Genomic DNA, 15,545 nt, shown 5'->3' with positions numbered 1-15,545 from the left:
TCACAGATTTTCCCTGGGGGTAGCCTACTCAACTGTGAAGTTTCTTAGCACTTTGCTGACCCAATCCTGTAGTTTTCTCCTTACTTTCTAGTAACACATAGTGTCTGAAAGCGTTTGAAAGTGTCTTCTTCCAGATTTGTTTCTGTAGTGTAGTGGTTATCACGTTCGCCTCACACGCGAAAGGTCCTCGGTTCGAAACCGAGCAGAAGCAACTATTGTTTTATGAATTTAAAACTACACCTGCATTTCTTGCAAAGGTATCACACGTTGAGTTGTTTTTGTTTTTTTAAACCATGTTTCCAAAGAAAGAGTACTGTCAGAGAGGTGAGAAAACCACGAACAGGTCAAGTTTCTGTAGTGTAGTGGTTATCACGTTTGCCTAACACGCAAAAGGTCCCTGGTTCGAAAACAAGGAAGAACATGTTTTGTGTAGAGTTCTTTTTGTCATGCATGCTGAAAATCATTTTAAAAAAACACCTACTCACTTCACGAAAATCCCATCATTGCACCATGAAATCACTGTGCTGTTCACATCATTTGTTCAGTGTTAGAAATTGCTGAAATTCATAAAGAAAGGAAATTGAAATGATCTGTATGGGATTCTTAGAGTGTTTAAGCTCCCAAGTCAAATTCTTGTAAAGGAGCTAAAAAAGAAAACTTCTTGGCAGGGTTCTTAAAATCAGAGAAAATTTAAGCTTAACTGTAGAGGGGATGTAAACATTTCACCATAACTATGTCACAGATTTTCCCTGGGGGTAGCCTACTCAACTGTGAAGTTTCTTAGCACTTTGCTGACCCAATCCTGTAGTTTTCTCCTTACTTTCTAGTAACACATAGTGTCTGAAAGCGTTTGAAAGTGTCTTCTTCCAGATTTGTTTCTGTAGTGTAGTGGTTATCACGTTCGCCTCACACGCGAAAGGTCCTCGGTTCGAAACCGAGCAGAAACAACTATTGTTTTATGAATTTAAAACTACACCTGCATTTCTTGCAAAGGTAGCACACGTTGAGTTGTTTTTGTTTTTTTAAACCATGTTTCCAAAGAAAGAGTACTGTCAGGGAGGTGAGAAATCCACAAACAGGTCAAGTTTCTGTAGTGTAGTGGTTATCACGTTTGCCTAACACGCAAAAGGTCCCTGATTCGAAACCAGGCAGGAACATGTTTTGTGTAGAGTTCTTTTTGTCATGCATGCTGAAAATCATTTTAAAAAAACACCTACTCACTTCACGAAAATCCCATCATTGCACCATGAAATCACTGTGCTGTTCACATCATTTGTTCAGTGTTAGAAATTGCTGAAATTCATAAAGAAAGGAAATTGAAAGGATCTGTATGGGATTCTTAGAGTGTTTAAGCTCCCAAGTCAAATTCTTGTAAAGGAGCTAAAAATGAAAACTTCTTAGCAGGGTTCTTAAAATCAGAGAAAATGTAAGCTTAACTGTAGAGGGGATGTAAACATTTCACCATAACTATGTCACAGATTTTCCCTGGGGGTAGCCTACTCAACTGTGAAGTTTCTTAGCACTTTGCTGACCCAATCCTGTAGTTTTCTCCTTACTTTCTAGTAACACATATCGTCTGAAAGCGTTTGAAAGTGTCCTCTGCCAGATTTGTTTCTGTAGTGTAGTGGTTATCACGTTCGCCTCACACGCGAAAGGTCCTCGGTTCGAAACCGAGCAGAAACAACAGTTGCTTTATGAATTTAAAACTACACCTGCATTTCTTGCAAAGGTAGCACATGTTGAGTTGTTTTTGTTTTTTTAAACCATGTTTCAAAAGAAAGAGTACTGTCAGAGAGGTGAGAAACCTGCAGCTAGGTCAAGTTTCTGTAGTGTAGTGGTTATCACGTTTGCCTAACACGCAAAAGGTTCCTGGTTCGAAACCAGGTAGGAACATGTTTTGTGTAGAGTTCTTTTTGTCATGCATGCTGAAAATCATTTAAAAAAACACCTACTCACTTCACGAAAATCCCATCATTGCACCATGAAATCACTGTGCTGTTCACATCATTTGTTCAGTGTTAGAAATTGCTGAAATTCATAAAGAAAGGAAATTGAAATGATCTGTATGGGATTCTTAGAGTGTTTAAGCTCCCAAGTCAAATTCTTGTAAAGGAGCTAAAAATGAAAACTTCTTAGCAGGGTTCTTAAAATGAGAGAAAATGTAAGCTTAACTGCAGAGGGGATGTAAACATTTCACCATAACTATGTCACAGATTTTCCCTGGGGGTAGCCTACTTAACTGTGAAGTTTCTTAGCACTTTGCTGACCCAATCCTGTAGTTTTCTCCTTACTTTCTAGTAACACATATTGTCTGAAAGCGTTTGAAAGTGTCCCCTGCCAGATTTGTTTCTGTAGTGTAGTGGTTATCACGTTCGCCTTACACGCGAAAGGTCCTCGGTTCGAAACCGAACAGAAACAACTATTGTTTTATGAATTTAAAACTACACCTGCATTTCTTGCAAAGGTAGCACACGTTGAGTTGTTTTTGTTTTTTTAAACCATGTTTCCAAAGAAGGAGTACTGTCAGAGAGGTGAGAAAACTGCAGCCAGGTCAAGTTTCTGTAGTGTAGTGGTTATCACGTTTGCCTAACACGCAAAAGGTCCCTGGTTCGAAACCAGGCAGGAACATGTTTTGTGTAGAGTTCTTTTTGTCATGCATGCTGAAAATCATTTTAAAAAAACACCTACTCACTTCATGAAAATCCCATCATTGCACCATGAAATCACTGTGCTGTTCACATCATTTGTTCAGTGTTAGAAATTGCTGAAATTCATAAAGAAAGGCAATTGAAATGATCTGTATGGGATTCTTAGAGTGTTTAAGCTCCCAAGTCAAATTCTTGTAAAGGAGCTAAAAATGAAAACTTCTTGGCAGGGTTCTTAAAATCAGAGAAAATTTAAGCTTAACTGTAGAGGGGATGTAAACATTTCACCATAACTATGTCACAGATTTTCCCTGGGGGTAGAATACTCAACTGTGAAGTTTCTTAGCACTTTGCTGACCCAATCCTGTAGTTTTCTCCTTACTTTCTAGTAACACATAGTGTCTGAAAGCGTTTGAAAGTGTCTTCTTCCAGATTTGTTTCTGTAGTGTAGTGGTTATCACGTTCGCCTCACATGCGAAAGGTCCTCGGTTCGAAACCGAGCAGAAACAACTATTGTTTTATGAATTTAAAACTACACCTGCATTTCTTGCAAAGGTAGCACACGTTGAGTTGTTTTTGTTTTTTTAAACCATGTTTCCAAAGAAAGAGTACTGTCAGAGAGGTGAGAAAACCACGAACAGGTCAAGTTTCTGTAGTGTAGTGGTTATCACATTTGCCTAACACGCAAAAGGTCCCTGGTTCGAAACCAGGCAGGAACATGTTTTGTGTAGAGTTCTTTTTGTCATGCATGCTGAAAATCATTTAAAAAAAACACCTACTCACTTCACGAAAATCCCATCATTGCACCATGAAATCACTGTGCTGTTCACATCATTTGTTCAGTGTTAGAAATTGCTGAAATTCATAAAGAAAGGAAATTCATAAAGAAAGGAAATTGAAATGATCTGTATGGGATTCTTAGAGTGTTTAAGCTCCCAAGTCAAATTCTTGTAAAGGAGCTAAAAATGAAAACTTCTTAGCAGGGTTCTTAAAATCAGAGAAAATGTAAGCTTAACTGTAGAGGGGATGTAAACATTTCACCATAACTATGTCACAGATTTTCCCTGGGGGTAGCCTACTCAACTGTGAAGTTTCTTAGCACTTTGCTGACCCAATCCTGTAGTTTTCTCCTTACTTTCTAGTAACACATATTGTCTGAAAGCGTTTGAAAGTGTCCCCTGCCAGATTTGTTTCTGTAGTGTAGTGGTTATCACGTTCGCCTTACACGCGAACGGTCCTCGGTTCAAAACCGAGCAGAAACAACTATTGTTTTATGAATTTAAAACTACACCTGCATTTCTTGCAAAGGTAGCACACGTTGAGTTGTTTTTGTTTTTTAAACCATGTTTCCAAAGAAAGAGTACTGTCAGAGAGGTGAGAAAACTGCAGCCAGGTCAAGTTTCTGTAGTGTAGTGGTTATCACGTTTACCTAACACGCAAAAGGTCCCTGATTTGAAACCAGGCAGGAACATGTTTTGTGTAGAGTTCTTTTTGTCATGCATGCTGAAAATCATTTAAAAAAAACACCTACTCACTTCACGAAAATCCCATCATTGCACCATGAAATCACTGTGCTGTTCACATCATTTGTTCAGTGTTAGAAATTGCTGAAATTTATAAAGAAAGGAAATTGAAAGGATCTGTATGGGATTCTTAGAGTGTTTAAGCTCCCAAGTCAAATTCTTGTAAAGGAGCTAAAAATGAAAACTTCTTGGCAGGGTTCTTAAAATCAGAGAAAATTTAAGCATAACTGTAGAGGGGATGTAAACATTTCACCATAACTATGTCACAGATTTTCCCTGGGGGTAGCCTACTCAACTGTGAAGTTTCTTAGCACTTTGCTGACTCAATCCTGTAGTTTTCTACTTACTTTCTAGTAACACATATTGTCTGAAAGCGTTTGAAAGTGTTTTCTGCCAGATTTGTTTCTGTAGTGTAGTGGTTATCACGTTCGCCTCACACGCGAAAGGTCCTCGGTTCGAAACCGAGCAGAAACAACTATTGTTTTATGAATTTAAAACTACACCTGCATTTCTTGCAAAGGTAGCACACGTTGAGTTGTTTTCGTTTTTTTAAACCATGTTTCCAAAGAAACAGTACTGTCAGAGAGGTGAGAAAACCACGGCCAGGTCAAGTTTCTGTAGTGTAGTGGTTATCACGATTGCCTAACACGCAAAAGGTCCCTGATTTGAAACCAGGCAGGAACATGTTTTGTGGAGAGTTCTTTTTGTCATGCATGCTGAAAATCATTTAAAAAAAACACCTACTCACTTCACGAAAATCCCATCATTGCACCATGAAATCACTGTGCTGTTCACATCATTTGTTCAGTGTTAGAAATTGCTGAAATTCATAAAGAAAGGAAATTGAAAGGATCTGTATGGGATTCTTAGAGTGTTTAAGCTCCCAAGTCAAATTCTTGTAAAGGAGCTAAAAATGAAAACTTCTTAGCAGGGTTCTTAAAATCAGAGAAAATTTAAGCTTAACTGTAGAGGGGATGTAAACATTTCACCATAACTATGTCACAGATTTTCCCTGGGGGTAGCCTACTCAACTGTGAAGTTTCTTAGCACTTTGCTGACCCAATCCTGTAGTTTTCTCCTTACTTTCTAGTAACACATATTGTCTGAAAGCGTTTGAAAGTGTCTCCTGCCAGATTTGTTTCTGTAGTGTAGTGGTTATCACGTTCGCCTTACACGCGAAAGGTCCTCGGTTCGAAACCGAGCAGAAACAACAATAGTTTTATGAATTTAAAACTACACCTGCATTTCTTGCAAAGGTAGCACACGTTGAGTTGTTTTTGTTTTTTTAAACCATGTTTCCAAAGAAAGAGTACTGTCAGAGAGGTGAGAAAACTGCAGCTAGGTCAAGTTTCTGTAGTGTAGTGGTTATCACGTTTGCCTAACACGCAAAAGGTCCCTGGTTCGAAACCAGGCAAGAACGTGTTTTGTGTAGAGTTCTTTTTGTCATGCATGCTGAAAATCATTAAAAAAAAACACCTACTCACTTCACGAAAATCCCATCATTGCACCATGAAATCACTGTGCTTTTCACATCATTTGTTCAGTGTTAGAAATTGCTGAAATTCATAAAGAAAGGAAATTGAAAGGATCTGTATGGGATTCTTAGAGTGTTTAAGCTCCCAAGTCAAATTCTTGTAAAGGAGCTAAAAATGAAAACTTCTTGGCAGGGTTCTTAAAATCAGAGAAAATTTAAGCATAACTGTAGAGGGGATGTAAACATTTCACCAGAACTATGTCACATATTTTCCCTGGGGGTAGCCTACTCAACTGTGAAGTTTCTTAGCACTTTGCTGACTCAATCCTGTAGTTTTCTACTTACTTTCTAGTAACACATATTGTCTGAAAGCGTTTGAACGAGTTTTCTGCCAGATTTGTTTCTGTAGTGTAGTGGTTATCACGTTCGCCTCACACGCGAAAGGTCCTCGGTTCGAAACCGAGCAGAAACAACTATTGTTTTATGAATTTAAAACTACACCTGCATTTCTTGCAAAGGTAGCACACGTTGAGTTGTTTTTGTTTTTTTAAACCATGTTTCCAAAGAAACAGTACTGTCAGAGAGGTGAGAAAACCACGAACAGGTCAAGTTTCTGTAGTGTAGTGGTTATCACGATTGCCTAACACGCAAAAGGTCCCTGATTTGAAACCAGGCAGGAACATGTTTTGTGGAGAGTTCTTTTTGTCATGCATGCTGAAAATCATTTAAAAAAAACACCTACTCACTTCACGAAAATCCCATCATTGCACCATGAAATCACTGTGCTGTTCACATCATTTGTTCAGTGTTAGAAATTGCTGAAATTCATAAAGAAAGGAAATTGAAAGGATCTGTATGGGATTCTTAGAGTGTTTAAGCTCCCAAGTCAAATTCTTGTAAAGGAGCTAAAAATGAAAACTTCTTAGCAGGGTTCTTAAAATCAGAGAAAATGTAAGCTTAACTGTAGAGGGGATGTAAACATTTCACCATAACTATGTCACAGATTTTCCCTGGGGGTAGCCTACTCAACTGTGAAGTTTCTTAGCACTTTGCTGACCCAATCCTGTAGTTTTCTCCTTACTTTCTAGTAACACATATTGTCTGAAAGCGTTTGAAAGTGTCTCCCGCCAGATTTGTTTCTGTAGTGTAGTGGTTATCACGTTCGCCTTACACGCGAAAGGTCCTCGGTTCGAAACCGAGCAGAAACAACTATTGTTTTATGAATTTAAAACTACACCTGCATTTCTTGCAAAGGTAGCACACGTTGAGTTGTTTTTGTTTTTTTAAACCATGTTTCCAAAGAAAGAGTACTGTCAGAGAGGTGAGAAAACTGCAGCTAGGTCAAGTTTCTGTAGTGTAGTGGTTATCACGTTTGCCTAACACGCAAAAGGTCCCTGGTTCGAAACCAGGCAAGAACGTGTTTTGTGTAGAGTTCTTTTTGTCATGCATGCTGAAAATCATTAAAAAAAAACACCTACTCACTTCACGAAAATCCCATCATTGCACCATGAAATCACTGTGCTGTTCACATCATTTGTTCAGTGTTAGAAATTGCTGAAATTCATAAAGAAAGGAAATTGAAAGGATCTGTATGGGATTCTTAGAGTGTTTAAGCTCCCAAGTCAAATTCTTGTAAAGGAGCTAAAAATGAAAACTTCTTAGCAGGGTTCTTAAAATCAGAGAAAATGTAAGCTTAACTGTAGAGGGGATGTAAACATTTCACCATAACTATGTCACAGATTTTCCCTGGGGGTAGCCTACTCAACTGTGAAGTTTCTTAGCACTTTGCTGACCCAATCCTGTAGTTTTCTCCTTACTTTCTAGTAACACATATTGTCTGAAAGCGTTTGAAAGTGTCCCCAGCTAGATTTGTTTCTGTAGTGTAGTGGTTATCACGTTCGCCTTACACGCGAAAGGTCCTCGGTTCGAAACCGAGCAGAAACAACTATTGTTTTATGAATTTAAAACTACACCTGCATTTCTTGCAAAGGTAGCACACGTTGAGTTGTTTTTGTTTTTTTAAACCATGTTTCCAAAGAAAGAGTACTGTCAGAGAGGTGAGAAAACCACGAACAGGTCAAGTTTCTGTAGTGTAGTGCTTATCACGTTTGCCTAACACGCAAAAGGTCCCTGGTTCGAAACCAGGCAGGAACATGTTTTGTGTAGAGTTCTTTTTGTCATGCATGCTGAAAATCATTTAAAAAAAACACCTACTCACTTCACGAAAATCCCATCATTGCACCATGAAATCACTGTGCTGTTCACATCATTTGTTCAGTGTTAGAAATTGCTGAAATACATAAAGAAAGGAAATTGAAATGATCTGTATGGGATTCTTAGAGTGTTTAAGCTCCCAAGTCAAATTCTTGTAAAGGAGCTAAAAATGAAAACTTCTTAGCAGGGTTCTTAAAATCAGAGAAAATTTAAGCTTAACTGTAGAGGGGATGTAAACATTTCACCATAACTATGTCACAGATTTTCCCTGGGGGTAGCCTACTCAACTGTGAAGTTTCTTAGCACTTTGCTGACCCAATCCTGTAGTTTTCTCCTTACTTTCTAGTAACACATATTGTCTGAAAGCGTTTGAAAGTGTCCCCTGCCAGATTTGTTTCTGTAGTGTAGTGGTTATCACGTTCGCCTTACACGCGAAAGGTCCTCGGTTCGAAACCGAGCAGAAACAACTATTGTTTTATGAATTTAAAACTACACCTGCATTTCTTGCAAAGGTAGCACACGTTGAGTTGTTTTTGTTTTTTTAAACCATGTTTCCAAAGAAAGAGTACTGTCAGAGAGGTGAGAAAACTGCAGCCAGGTCAAGTTTCTGTAGTGTAGTGGTTATCACGATTGCCTAACACGCAAAAGGTCCCTGATTTGAAACCAGGCAGGAACATGTTTTGTGGAGAGTTCTTTTTGTCATGCATGCTGAAAATCATTTAAAAAAAACACCTACTCACTTCACGAAAATCCCATCATTGCACCATGAAATCACTGTGCTGTTCACATCATTTGTTCAGTGTTAGAAATTGCTGAAATTCATAAAGAAAGGAAATTGAAAGGATCTGTATGGGATTCTTAGAGTGTTTAAGCTCCCAAGTCAAATTCTTGTAAAGGAGCTAAAAATGAAAACTTCTTAGCAGGGTTCTTAAAATCAGAGAAAATTTAAGCTTAACTGTAGAGGGGATGTAAACATTTCACCATAACTATGTCACAGATTTTCCCTGGGGGTAGCCTACTCAACTGTGAAGTTTCTTAGCACTTTGCTGACCCAATCCTGTAGTTTTCTCCTTACTTTCTAGTAACACATATTGTCTGAAAGCGTTTGAAAGTGTTTTCTTCCAGATTTGTTTCTGTAGTGTAGTGGTTATCACGTTCGCCTCACACGCGAAAGGTCCTCGGTTCGAAACCGAGCAGAAACAACAATTGTTTTATGAATTTAAAACTACACCTGCATTTCTTGCAAAGGTAGCACACGTTGAGTTGTTTTTGTTTTTTTAAACCATGTTTCCAAAGAAAGAGTACTGTCAGAGAGGTGAGAAAACCACGAACAGGTCAAGTTTCTGTAGTGTAGTGGTTATCACGTTTGCCTAACACGCGAAAGGTCCCTGGTTCGAAACCAGGCAGGAACATGTTTTGTGTAGAGTTCTTTTTGTCATGCATGCTGAAAATCATTTAAAAAAAACACCTACTCACTTCACGAAAATCCCATCATTGCACCATGAAATCACTGTGCTGTTCACATCATTTGTTCAGTGTTAGAAATTGCTGAAATTCATAAAGAAAGGAAATTGAAAGGATCTGTATGGGATTCTTAGAGTGTTTAAGCTCCCAAGTCAAATTCTTGTAAAGGAGCTAAAAATGAAAACTTCTTAGCAGGGTTCTTAAAATCAGAGAAAATTTAAGCTTAACTGTAGAGGGGATGTAAACATTTCACCATAACTATGTCACAGATTTTCCCTGGGGGTAGCCTACTCAACTGTGAAATTTCTTAGCACTTTGCTGACCCAATCCTGTAGTTTTCTCCTTACTTTCTAGTAACACATAGTGTCTGAAAGCGTTTGAAAGTGTCTTCTTCCAGATTTGTTTCTGTAGTGTAGTGGTTATCACGTTCGCCTCACACGCGAAAGGTCCTCGGTTCGAAACCGAGCAGAAACAACTATTGTTTTATGAATTTAAAACTACACCTGCATTTCTTGCAAAGGTAGCACACGTTGAGTTGTTTTTGTTTTTTTAAACCATGTTTCCAAAGAAAGAGTACTGTCAGAGAGGTGAGAAAACCACAAACAGGTCAAGTTTCTGTAGTGTAGTGGTTATCACGTTTGCCTAACACGCAAAAGGTCCCTGGTTCGAAACCAGGCAGGAACATGTTTTGTGTAGAGTTCTTTTTGTCATGCATGCTGAAAATCATTTAAAAAAAACACCTACTCACTTCACGAAAATCCCATCATTGCACCATGAAATCACTGTGCTGTTCACATCATTTGTTCAGTGTTAGAAATTGCTGAAATTCATAAAGAAAGGAAATTGAAAGGATCTGTATGGGATTCTTAGAGTGTTTAAGCTCCCAAGTCAAATTCTTGTAAAGGAGCTAAAAATGAAAAGTTCTTAGCAGGGTTCTTAAAATCAGAGAAAATGTAAGCTTAACTGTAGAGGGGATGTAAACATTTCACCATAACTATGTCACAGATTTTCCCTGGGGGTAGCCTACTTAACTGTGAAGTTTCTTAGCACTTTGCTGACCCAATCCTGTAGTTTTCTCCTTACTTTCTAGTAACACATATTGTCTGAAAGCGTTTGAAAGTGTCCCCTGCCAGATTTGTTTCTGTAGTGTAGTGGTTATCACGTTTGCCTTACACGCGAAAGGTCCTCGGTTCGAAACCGAGCAGAAACAACTATTGTTTTATGAATTTAAAACTACACCTGCATTTCTTGCAAAGGTAGCACACGTTGAGTTGTTTTTGTTTTTTTAAACCATGTTTCCAAAGAAAGAGTACTGTCAGAGATGTGAGAAAACCACGAACAGGTCAAGTTTCTGTAGTGTAGTGGTTATCACGTTTGCCTAACACGCAAAAGGTCCCTGGTTCGAAACCAGGCAGGAACATGTTTTGTGTAGAGTTCTTTTTGTCATGCATGCTGAAAATCATTTAAAAAAAACACCTACTCACTTCACGAAAATCCCATCATTGCACCATGAAATCACTGTGCTGTTCACATCATTTGTTCAGTGTTAGAAATTGCTGAAATTCATAAAGAAAGGAAATTGAAAGGATCTGTATGGGATTCTTAGAGTGTTTAAGCTCCCAAGTCAAATTCTTGTAAAGGAGCTAAAAATGAAAACTTCTTAGCAGGGTTCTTAAAATCAGAGAAAATTTAAGCTTAACTGTAGAGGGGATGTAAACATTTCACCATAACTATGTCACAGATTTTCCCTGGGGGTAGCCTACTCAACTGTGAAATTTCTTAGCACTTTGCTGACCCAATCCTGTAGTTTTCTCCTTACTTTCTAGTAACACATAGTGTCTGAAAGCGTTTGAAAGTGTCTTCTTCCAGATTTGTTTCTGTAGTGTAGTGGTTATCACGTTCGCCTCACACGCGAAAGGTCCTCGGTTCGAAACTGAGCAGAAACAACTATTGTTTTATGAATTTAAAACTACACCTGCATTTCTTGCAAAGGTAGCACACGTTGAGTTGTTTTTGTTTTTTTAAACCATGTTTCCAAAGAAAGAGTACTGTCAGAGAGGTGAGAAAACCACGAACAGGTCAAGTTTCTGTAGTGTAGTGGTTATCACGTTTGCCTAACACGCAAAAGGTCCCTGGTTCGAAACCAGGCAGGAACATGTTTTGTGTAGAGTTCTTTTTGTCATGCATGCTGAAAATCATTAAAAAAAAACACCTACTCACTTCACGAAAATCCCATCATTGCACCATGAAATCACTGTGCTGTTCACATTATTTGTTCAGTGTTAGAAATTGCTGAAATTCATAAAGAAAGGAAATTGAAAGGATCTGTATGGGATTCTTAGAGTGTTTAAGCTCCCAAGTCAAATTCTTGTAAAGGAGCTAAAAATGAAAACTTCTTGGCAGGGTTCTTAAAATCAGAGAAAATTTAAGCTTAACTGTAGAGGGGATGTAAACATTTCACCATAACTATGTCACAGATTTTCCCTGGGGGTAGCCTACTCAACTGTGAAGTTTCTTAGCACTTTGCTGACCCAATCCTGTAGTTTTCTCCTTACTTTCTAGTAACACATATTGTCTGAAAGCGTTTGAAAGTGTCTCCTGCCAGATTTGTTTCTGTAGTGTAGTGGTTATCACGTCCGCCTCACACGCGATAGGTCCTCGGTTCGAAACGGAGCAGAAACAACTATTGTTTTATGAATTTAAAACTACACCTGCATTTCTTGCAAAGGTAGCACACGTTGAGTTGTTTTTGTTTTTTTAAACCATGTTTCCAAAGAAAGAGTACTGTCAGAGAGGTGAGAAAACTGCAGCTAGGTCAAGTTTCTGTAGTGTAGTGGTTATCACGTTTGCTTAACACGCAAAAGGTCCCTGGATCGAAACCAGCCAGGAACATGTTTTGTGTAGAGTTCTTTTTGTCATGCATGCTGAAAATCATTTAAAAAAAACACCTACTCACTTCACGAAAATCCCATCATTGCACCATGAAATCACTGTGCTGTTCACATCATTTGTTCAGTGTTAGAAATTGCTGAAATTCATAAAGAAAGGAAATTGAAATGATCTGTATGGGATTCTTAGAGTGTTTAAGCTCCCAAGTCAAATTCTTGTAAAGGAGCTAAAAATGAAAACTTCTTAGCAGGGTTCTTAAAATCAGAGAAAATGTAAGCTTAACTGTAGAGGGGATGTAAACATTTCACCATAACTATGTCACAGATTTTCCCTGGGGGTAGCCTACTTAACTGTGAAGTTTCTTAGCACTTTGCTGACCCAATCCTGTAGTTTTCTCCTTACTTTCTAGTAACACATATTGTCTGAAAGCGTTTGAAAGTGTCCCCTGCCAGATTTGTTTCTGTAGTGTAGTGGTTATCACGTTCGCCTTACACGCGAAAGGTCCTCGGTTCGAAACCGAGCAGAAACAACTATTCTTTTATGAATTTAAAACTACACCTGCATTTCTTGCAAAGGTAGCACACGTTGAGTTGTTTTTGTTTTTTTAAACCATGTTTCCAAAGAAAGAGTACTGTCAGAGAGGTGAGAAATCTACAGCCAGGTCAAGTTTCTGTAGTGTAGTGGTTATCACGTTTGCCTAACACGCAAAAGGTCCCTGGTTCAAAACCAGGCAGGAACATGTTTTGTGTAGAGTTCTTTTTGTCATGCATGCTGAAAATCATTTAAAAAAAACACCTACTCACTTCACGAAAATCCCATCATTGCACCATGAAATCACTGTGCTGTTCACATCATTTGTTCAGTGTTAGAAATTGCTGAAATTCATAAAGAAAGGAAATTGAAAGGATCTGTATGGGATTCTTAGAGTGTTTAAGCTCCCAAGTCAAATTCTTGTAAAGGAGCTAAAAATGAAAACTTCTTGGCAGGGTTCTTAAAATCAGAGAAAATTTAAGCTTAACTGTAGAGGGGATGTAAACATTTCACCATAACTATGTCACAGATTTTCCCTGGGGGTAGCCTACTCAACTGTGAAGTTTCTGAGCACTTTGCTGACCCAATCCTGTAGTTTTCTCCTTACTTTCTAGTAACACATATTGTCTGAAAGCGTTTGAAAGTGTCCTCTGCCAGATCTGTTTCTGTAGTGTAGTGGTTATCATGTTCACCTCACACGCGAAAGGTCCTCGGTTCGAAACCGAGCAGAAACAACTATTGTTTTATGAATTTAAAACTACACCTGCATTTCTTGCAAAGGTAGCACACGTTGAGTTGTTTTTGTTTTTTTAAACCATGTTTCCAAAGAAAGAGTACTGTCAGAGAGGTGAGAAAACTGCAGCTAGGTCAAGTTTCTGTAGTGTAGTGGTTATCACGTTTGCCTAACACGCAAAAGGTCCCTGGTTCGAAACCAGGCAGGAACATGTTTTGTGTAGAGTTCTTTTTGTCATGCATGCTGAAAATCATTTAAAAAAAACACCTACTCACTTCACGAAAATCCCATCATTGCACCATGAAATCACTGTGCTGTTCACATCATTTGTTCAGTGTTAGAAATTGCTGAAATTCATAAAGAAAGGAAATTGAAAGGATCTGTATGGGATTCTTAGAGTGTTTAAGCTCCCAAGTCAAATTCTTGTAAAGGAGCTAAAAATGAAAACTTCTTGGCAGGGTTCTTAAAATCAGAGAAAATTTAAGCTTAACTGTTGAGGGGATGTAAACATTTCACCAGAACTATGTCACATATTTTCCCTGGGGGTAGCCTACTCAACTGTGAAGTTTCTTAGCACTTTGCTGACCCAATCCTGTAGTTTTCTCCTTACTTTCTAGTAACACATATCGTCTGAAAGCGTTTGAAAGTGTCCTCTGCCAGATTTGTTTCTGTAGTGTAGTGGTTATCACGTTCGCCTCACACGCGAAAGGTCCTCGGTTCGAAACCGAGCAAAAACAACTATTGTTTTATGAATTTAAAACTACACCTGCATTTCTTGCAAAGGTAGCACACGTTGAGTTGTTTTTGTTTTTTTAAACCATGTTTCCAAAGAAAGAGTACTGTCAGAGAGGTGAGAAAACTGCAGCTAGGTCAAGTTTCTGTAGTGTAGTGGTTATCACGTTTGCCTAACACGCAAAAGGTCCCTGGTTCGAAACCAGGCAGGAACATGTTTTGTGTAGAGTTCTTTTTGTCATGCATGCTGAAAATCATTTAAAAAAAACACCTACTCACTTCACGAAAATCCCATCATTGCACCATGAAATCACTGTGCTGTTCACATCATTTGTTCAGTGTTAGAAATTGCTGAAATTCATAAAGAAAGGAAATTGAAAGGATCTGTATGGGATTCTTAGAGTGTTTAAGCTCCCAAGTCAAATTCTTGTAAAGGAGCTAAAAATGAAAACTTCTTAGCAGGGTTCTTAAAATCAGAGAAAATTTAAGCTTAACTGTAGAGGGGATGTAAACATTTCACCATAACTATGTCACAGATTTTCCCTGGGGGTAGCCTACTTAACTGTGAAGTTTCTTAGCACTTTGCTGACCCAATCCTGTAGTTTTCTCCTTACTTTCTAGTAACACATAGTGTCTGAAAGCGTTTGAAAGTGTCTTCTGCCAGATTTGTTTCTGTAGTGTAGTGGTTATCACGTTCGCCTCACACGCGAAAGGTCCTCGGTTCGAAACCGAGCAGAAACAACTATTGTTTTATGAATTTAAAACTACACCTGCATTTCTTGCAAAGGTAGCACACGTTGAGTTGTTTTTGTTTTTTTAACCATGTTTCCAAAGAAAGAGTACTGTCAGAGAGGTGAGAAAACTGCAGCTAGGTCAAGTTTCTGTAGTGTAGTGGTTATCACGTTTGCCTAACACGCAAAAGGTCCCTGGTTCGAAACCAGGCAGGAACGTGTTTTGTGTAGAGTTCTTTTTGTCATGCATGCTGAAAATCATTTAAAAAAAACACCTACTCACTTCACGAAAATCCCATCATTGCACCATGAAATCACTGTGCTGTTCACATCATTTGTTCAGTGTTAGAAATTGCTGAAATTCATAAAGAAAGGAAATTGAAATGATCTGTATGGTATTCTTAGAGTGTTTAAGCTCCCAAGTCAAATTCTTGTAAAGGAGCTAAAAATGAAAACTTCTTAGCAGGGTTCTTAAAATCAGAGAAAATGTAAGCTTAACTGTAGAGGGGATGTAAACATTTCACCATAACTATGTCACAGATTTTCCCTGGGGGTAGCCTACTCAACTGTGAAGTTTCTTAGCACTTTGCTGACCCAATCCTGTAGTTT

General features: G+C 38.4%; 36 non-coding genes across 36 annotated transcripts; all 36 read left to right on the top strand.

The window, feature by feature from the left end:
* Positions 1 to 138: 138 nt before the first annotated feature.
* TRNAV-CAC (transfer RNA valine (anticodon CAC)) lies at positions 139 to 211 on the top strand. Its single transcript has one exon. It is a non-coding gene; the product is annotated as a tRNA-Val (tRNA).
* A 663-nt stretch (positions 212 to 874) lies between these two features.
* On the top strand, positions 875 to 947 carry TRNAV-CAC (transfer RNA valine (anticodon CAC)). The gene has a single exon. It is a non-coding gene; the product is annotated as a tRNA-Val (tRNA).
* Positions 948 to 1,084: 137 nt separating this feature from the next.
* On the top strand, positions 1,085 to 1,157 carry TRNAV-AAC (transfer RNA valine (anticodon AAC)). The gene has a single exon. It is a non-coding gene; the product is annotated as a tRNA-Val (tRNA).
* A 453-nt stretch (positions 1,158 to 1,610) lies between these two features.
* On the top strand, positions 1,611 to 1,683 carry TRNAV-CAC (transfer RNA valine (anticodon CAC)). Its single transcript has one exon. It is a non-coding gene; the product is annotated as a tRNA-Val (tRNA).
* Positions 1,684 to 1,820: 137 nt separating this feature from the next.
* TRNAV-AAC (transfer RNA valine (anticodon AAC)) lies at positions 1,821 to 1,893 on the top strand. Its single transcript has one exon. It is a non-coding gene; the product is annotated as a tRNA-Val (tRNA).
* A 452-nt stretch (positions 1,894 to 2,345) lies between these two features.
* Positions 2,346 to 2,418, top strand: TRNAV-UAC (transfer RNA valine (anticodon UAC)). The gene has a single exon. It is a non-coding gene; the product is annotated as a tRNA-Val (tRNA).
* A 137-nt stretch (positions 2,419 to 2,555) lies between these two features.
* On the top strand, positions 2,556 to 2,628 carry TRNAV-AAC (transfer RNA valine (anticodon AAC)). The gene has a single exon. It is a non-coding gene; the product is annotated as a tRNA-Val (tRNA).
* Positions 2,629 to 3,081: 453 nt separating this feature from the next.
* On the top strand, positions 3,082 to 3,154 carry TRNAV-CAC (transfer RNA valine (anticodon CAC)). Its single transcript has one exon. It is a non-coding gene; the product is annotated as a tRNA-Val (tRNA).
* A 137-nt stretch (positions 3,155 to 3,291) lies between these two features.
* TRNAV-AAC (transfer RNA valine (anticodon AAC)) lies at positions 3,292 to 3,364 on the top strand. Its single transcript has one exon. It is a non-coding gene; the product is annotated as a tRNA-Val (tRNA).
* A 470-nt stretch (positions 3,365 to 3,834) lies between these two features.
* On the top strand, positions 3,835 to 3,907 carry TRNAV-UAC (transfer RNA valine (anticodon UAC)). The gene has a single exon. It is a non-coding gene; the product is annotated as a tRNA-Val (tRNA).
* A 662-nt stretch (positions 3,908 to 4,569) lies between these two features.
* TRNAV-CAC (transfer RNA valine (anticodon CAC)) lies at positions 4,570 to 4,642 on the top strand. The gene has a single exon. It is a non-coding gene; the product is annotated as a tRNA-Val (tRNA).
* A 663-nt stretch (positions 4,643 to 5,305) lies between these two features.
* On the top strand, positions 5,306 to 5,378 carry TRNAV-UAC (transfer RNA valine (anticodon UAC)). Its single transcript has one exon. It is a non-coding gene; the product is annotated as a tRNA-Val (tRNA).
* Positions 5,379 to 5,515: 137 nt separating this feature from the next.
* TRNAV-AAC (transfer RNA valine (anticodon AAC)) lies at positions 5,516 to 5,588 on the top strand. The gene has a single exon. It is a non-coding gene; the product is annotated as a tRNA-Val (tRNA).
* A 453-nt stretch (positions 5,589 to 6,041) lies between these two features.
* TRNAV-CAC (transfer RNA valine (anticodon CAC)) lies at positions 6,042 to 6,114 on the top strand. The gene has a single exon. It is a non-coding gene; the product is annotated as a tRNA-Val (tRNA).
* Positions 6,115 to 6,777: 663 nt separating this feature from the next.
* On the top strand, positions 6,778 to 6,850 carry TRNAV-UAC (transfer RNA valine (anticodon UAC)). The gene has a single exon. It is a non-coding gene; the product is annotated as a tRNA-Val (tRNA).
* Positions 6,851 to 6,987: 137 nt separating this feature from the next.
* Positions 6,988 to 7,060, top strand: TRNAV-AAC (transfer RNA valine (anticodon AAC)). The gene has a single exon. It is a non-coding gene; the product is annotated as a tRNA-Val (tRNA).
* A 453-nt stretch (positions 7,061 to 7,513) lies between these two features.
* Positions 7,514 to 7,586, top strand: TRNAV-UAC (transfer RNA valine (anticodon UAC)). Its single transcript has one exon. It is a non-coding gene; the product is annotated as a tRNA-Val (tRNA).
* A 137-nt stretch (positions 7,587 to 7,723) lies between these two features.
* Positions 7,724 to 7,796, top strand: TRNAV-AAC (transfer RNA valine (anticodon AAC)). The gene has a single exon. It is a non-coding gene; the product is annotated as a tRNA-Val (tRNA).
* A 453-nt stretch (positions 7,797 to 8,249) lies between these two features.
* TRNAV-UAC (transfer RNA valine (anticodon UAC)) lies at positions 8,250 to 8,322 on the top strand. Its single transcript has one exon. It is a non-coding gene; the product is annotated as a tRNA-Val (tRNA).
* A 663-nt stretch (positions 8,323 to 8,985) lies between these two features.
* On the top strand, positions 8,986 to 9,058 carry TRNAV-CAC (transfer RNA valine (anticodon CAC)). The gene has a single exon. It is a non-coding gene; the product is annotated as a tRNA-Val (tRNA).
* A 137-nt stretch (positions 9,059 to 9,195) lies between these two features.
* On the top strand, positions 9,196 to 9,268 carry TRNAV-AAC (transfer RNA valine (anticodon AAC)). Its single transcript has one exon. It is a non-coding gene; the product is annotated as a tRNA-Val (tRNA).
* A 453-nt stretch (positions 9,269 to 9,721) lies between these two features.
* TRNAV-CAC (transfer RNA valine (anticodon CAC)) lies at positions 9,722 to 9,794 on the top strand. The gene has a single exon. It is a non-coding gene; the product is annotated as a tRNA-Val (tRNA).
* Positions 9,795 to 9,931: 137 nt separating this feature from the next.
* TRNAV-AAC (transfer RNA valine (anticodon AAC)) lies at positions 9,932 to 10,004 on the top strand. The gene has a single exon. It is a non-coding gene; the product is annotated as a tRNA-Val (tRNA).
* Positions 10,005 to 10,457: 453 nt separating this feature from the next.
* Positions 10,458 to 10,530, top strand: TRNAV-UAC (transfer RNA valine (anticodon UAC)). The gene has a single exon. It is a non-coding gene; the product is annotated as a tRNA-Val (tRNA).
* Positions 10,531 to 10,667: 137 nt separating this feature from the next.
* On the top strand, positions 10,668 to 10,740 carry TRNAV-AAC (transfer RNA valine (anticodon AAC)). The gene has a single exon. It is a non-coding gene; the product is annotated as a tRNA-Val (tRNA).
* A 453-nt stretch (positions 10,741 to 11,193) lies between these two features.
* On the top strand, positions 11,194 to 11,266 carry TRNAV-CAC (transfer RNA valine (anticodon CAC)). Its single transcript has one exon. It is a non-coding gene; the product is annotated as a tRNA-Val (tRNA).
* A 137-nt stretch (positions 11,267 to 11,403) lies between these two features.
* Positions 11,404 to 11,476, top strand: TRNAV-AAC (transfer RNA valine (anticodon AAC)). Its single transcript has one exon. It is a non-coding gene; the product is annotated as a tRNA-Val (tRNA).
* A 663-nt stretch (positions 11,477 to 12,139) lies between these two features.
* Positions 12,140 to 12,212, top strand: TRNAV-AAC (transfer RNA valine (anticodon AAC)). The gene has a single exon. It is a non-coding gene; the product is annotated as a tRNA-Val (tRNA).
* Positions 12,213 to 12,665: 453 nt separating this feature from the next.
* On the top strand, positions 12,666 to 12,738 carry TRNAV-UAC (transfer RNA valine (anticodon UAC)). Its single transcript has one exon. It is a non-coding gene; the product is annotated as a tRNA-Val (tRNA).
* A 137-nt stretch (positions 12,739 to 12,875) lies between these two features.
* Positions 12,876 to 12,948, top strand: TRNAV-AAC (transfer RNA valine (anticodon AAC)). Its single transcript has one exon. It is a non-coding gene; the product is annotated as a tRNA-Val (tRNA).
* A 453-nt stretch (positions 12,949 to 13,401) lies between these two features.
* On the top strand, positions 13,402 to 13,474 carry TRNAV-CAC (transfer RNA valine (anticodon CAC)). Its single transcript has one exon. It is a non-coding gene; the product is annotated as a tRNA-Val (tRNA).
* Positions 13,475 to 13,611: 137 nt separating this feature from the next.
* On the top strand, positions 13,612 to 13,684 carry TRNAV-AAC (transfer RNA valine (anticodon AAC)). Its single transcript has one exon. It is a non-coding gene; the product is annotated as a tRNA-Val (tRNA).
* Positions 13,685 to 14,137: 453 nt separating this feature from the next.
* TRNAV-CAC (transfer RNA valine (anticodon CAC)) lies at positions 14,138 to 14,210 on the top strand. Its single transcript has one exon. It is a non-coding gene; the product is annotated as a tRNA-Val (tRNA).
* Positions 14,211 to 14,347: 137 nt separating this feature from the next.
* On the top strand, positions 14,348 to 14,420 carry TRNAV-AAC (transfer RNA valine (anticodon AAC)). Its single transcript has one exon. It is a non-coding gene; the product is annotated as a tRNA-Val (tRNA).
* A 453-nt stretch (positions 14,421 to 14,873) lies between these two features.
* TRNAV-CAC (transfer RNA valine (anticodon CAC)) lies at positions 14,874 to 14,946 on the top strand. Its single transcript has one exon. It is a non-coding gene; the product is annotated as a tRNA-Val (tRNA).
* A 136-nt stretch (positions 14,947 to 15,082) lies between these two features.
* On the top strand, positions 15,083 to 15,155 carry TRNAV-AAC (transfer RNA valine (anticodon AAC)). The gene has a single exon. It is a non-coding gene; the product is annotated as a tRNA-Val (tRNA).
* Positions 15,156 to 15,545: the final 390 nt, after the last annotated feature.

Source organism: Spea bombifrons, chromosome 4 (assembly GCF_027358695.1).
Source record: "Spea bombifrons isolate aSpeBom1 chromosome 4, aSpeBom1.2.pri, whole genome shotgun sequence".
Lineage (NCBI taxonomy): Eukaryota > Metazoa > Chordata > Amphibia > Anura > Pelobatidae > Spea > Spea bombifrons.
This window is presented reverse-complemented; position numbering and strand designations above follow the sequence as displayed.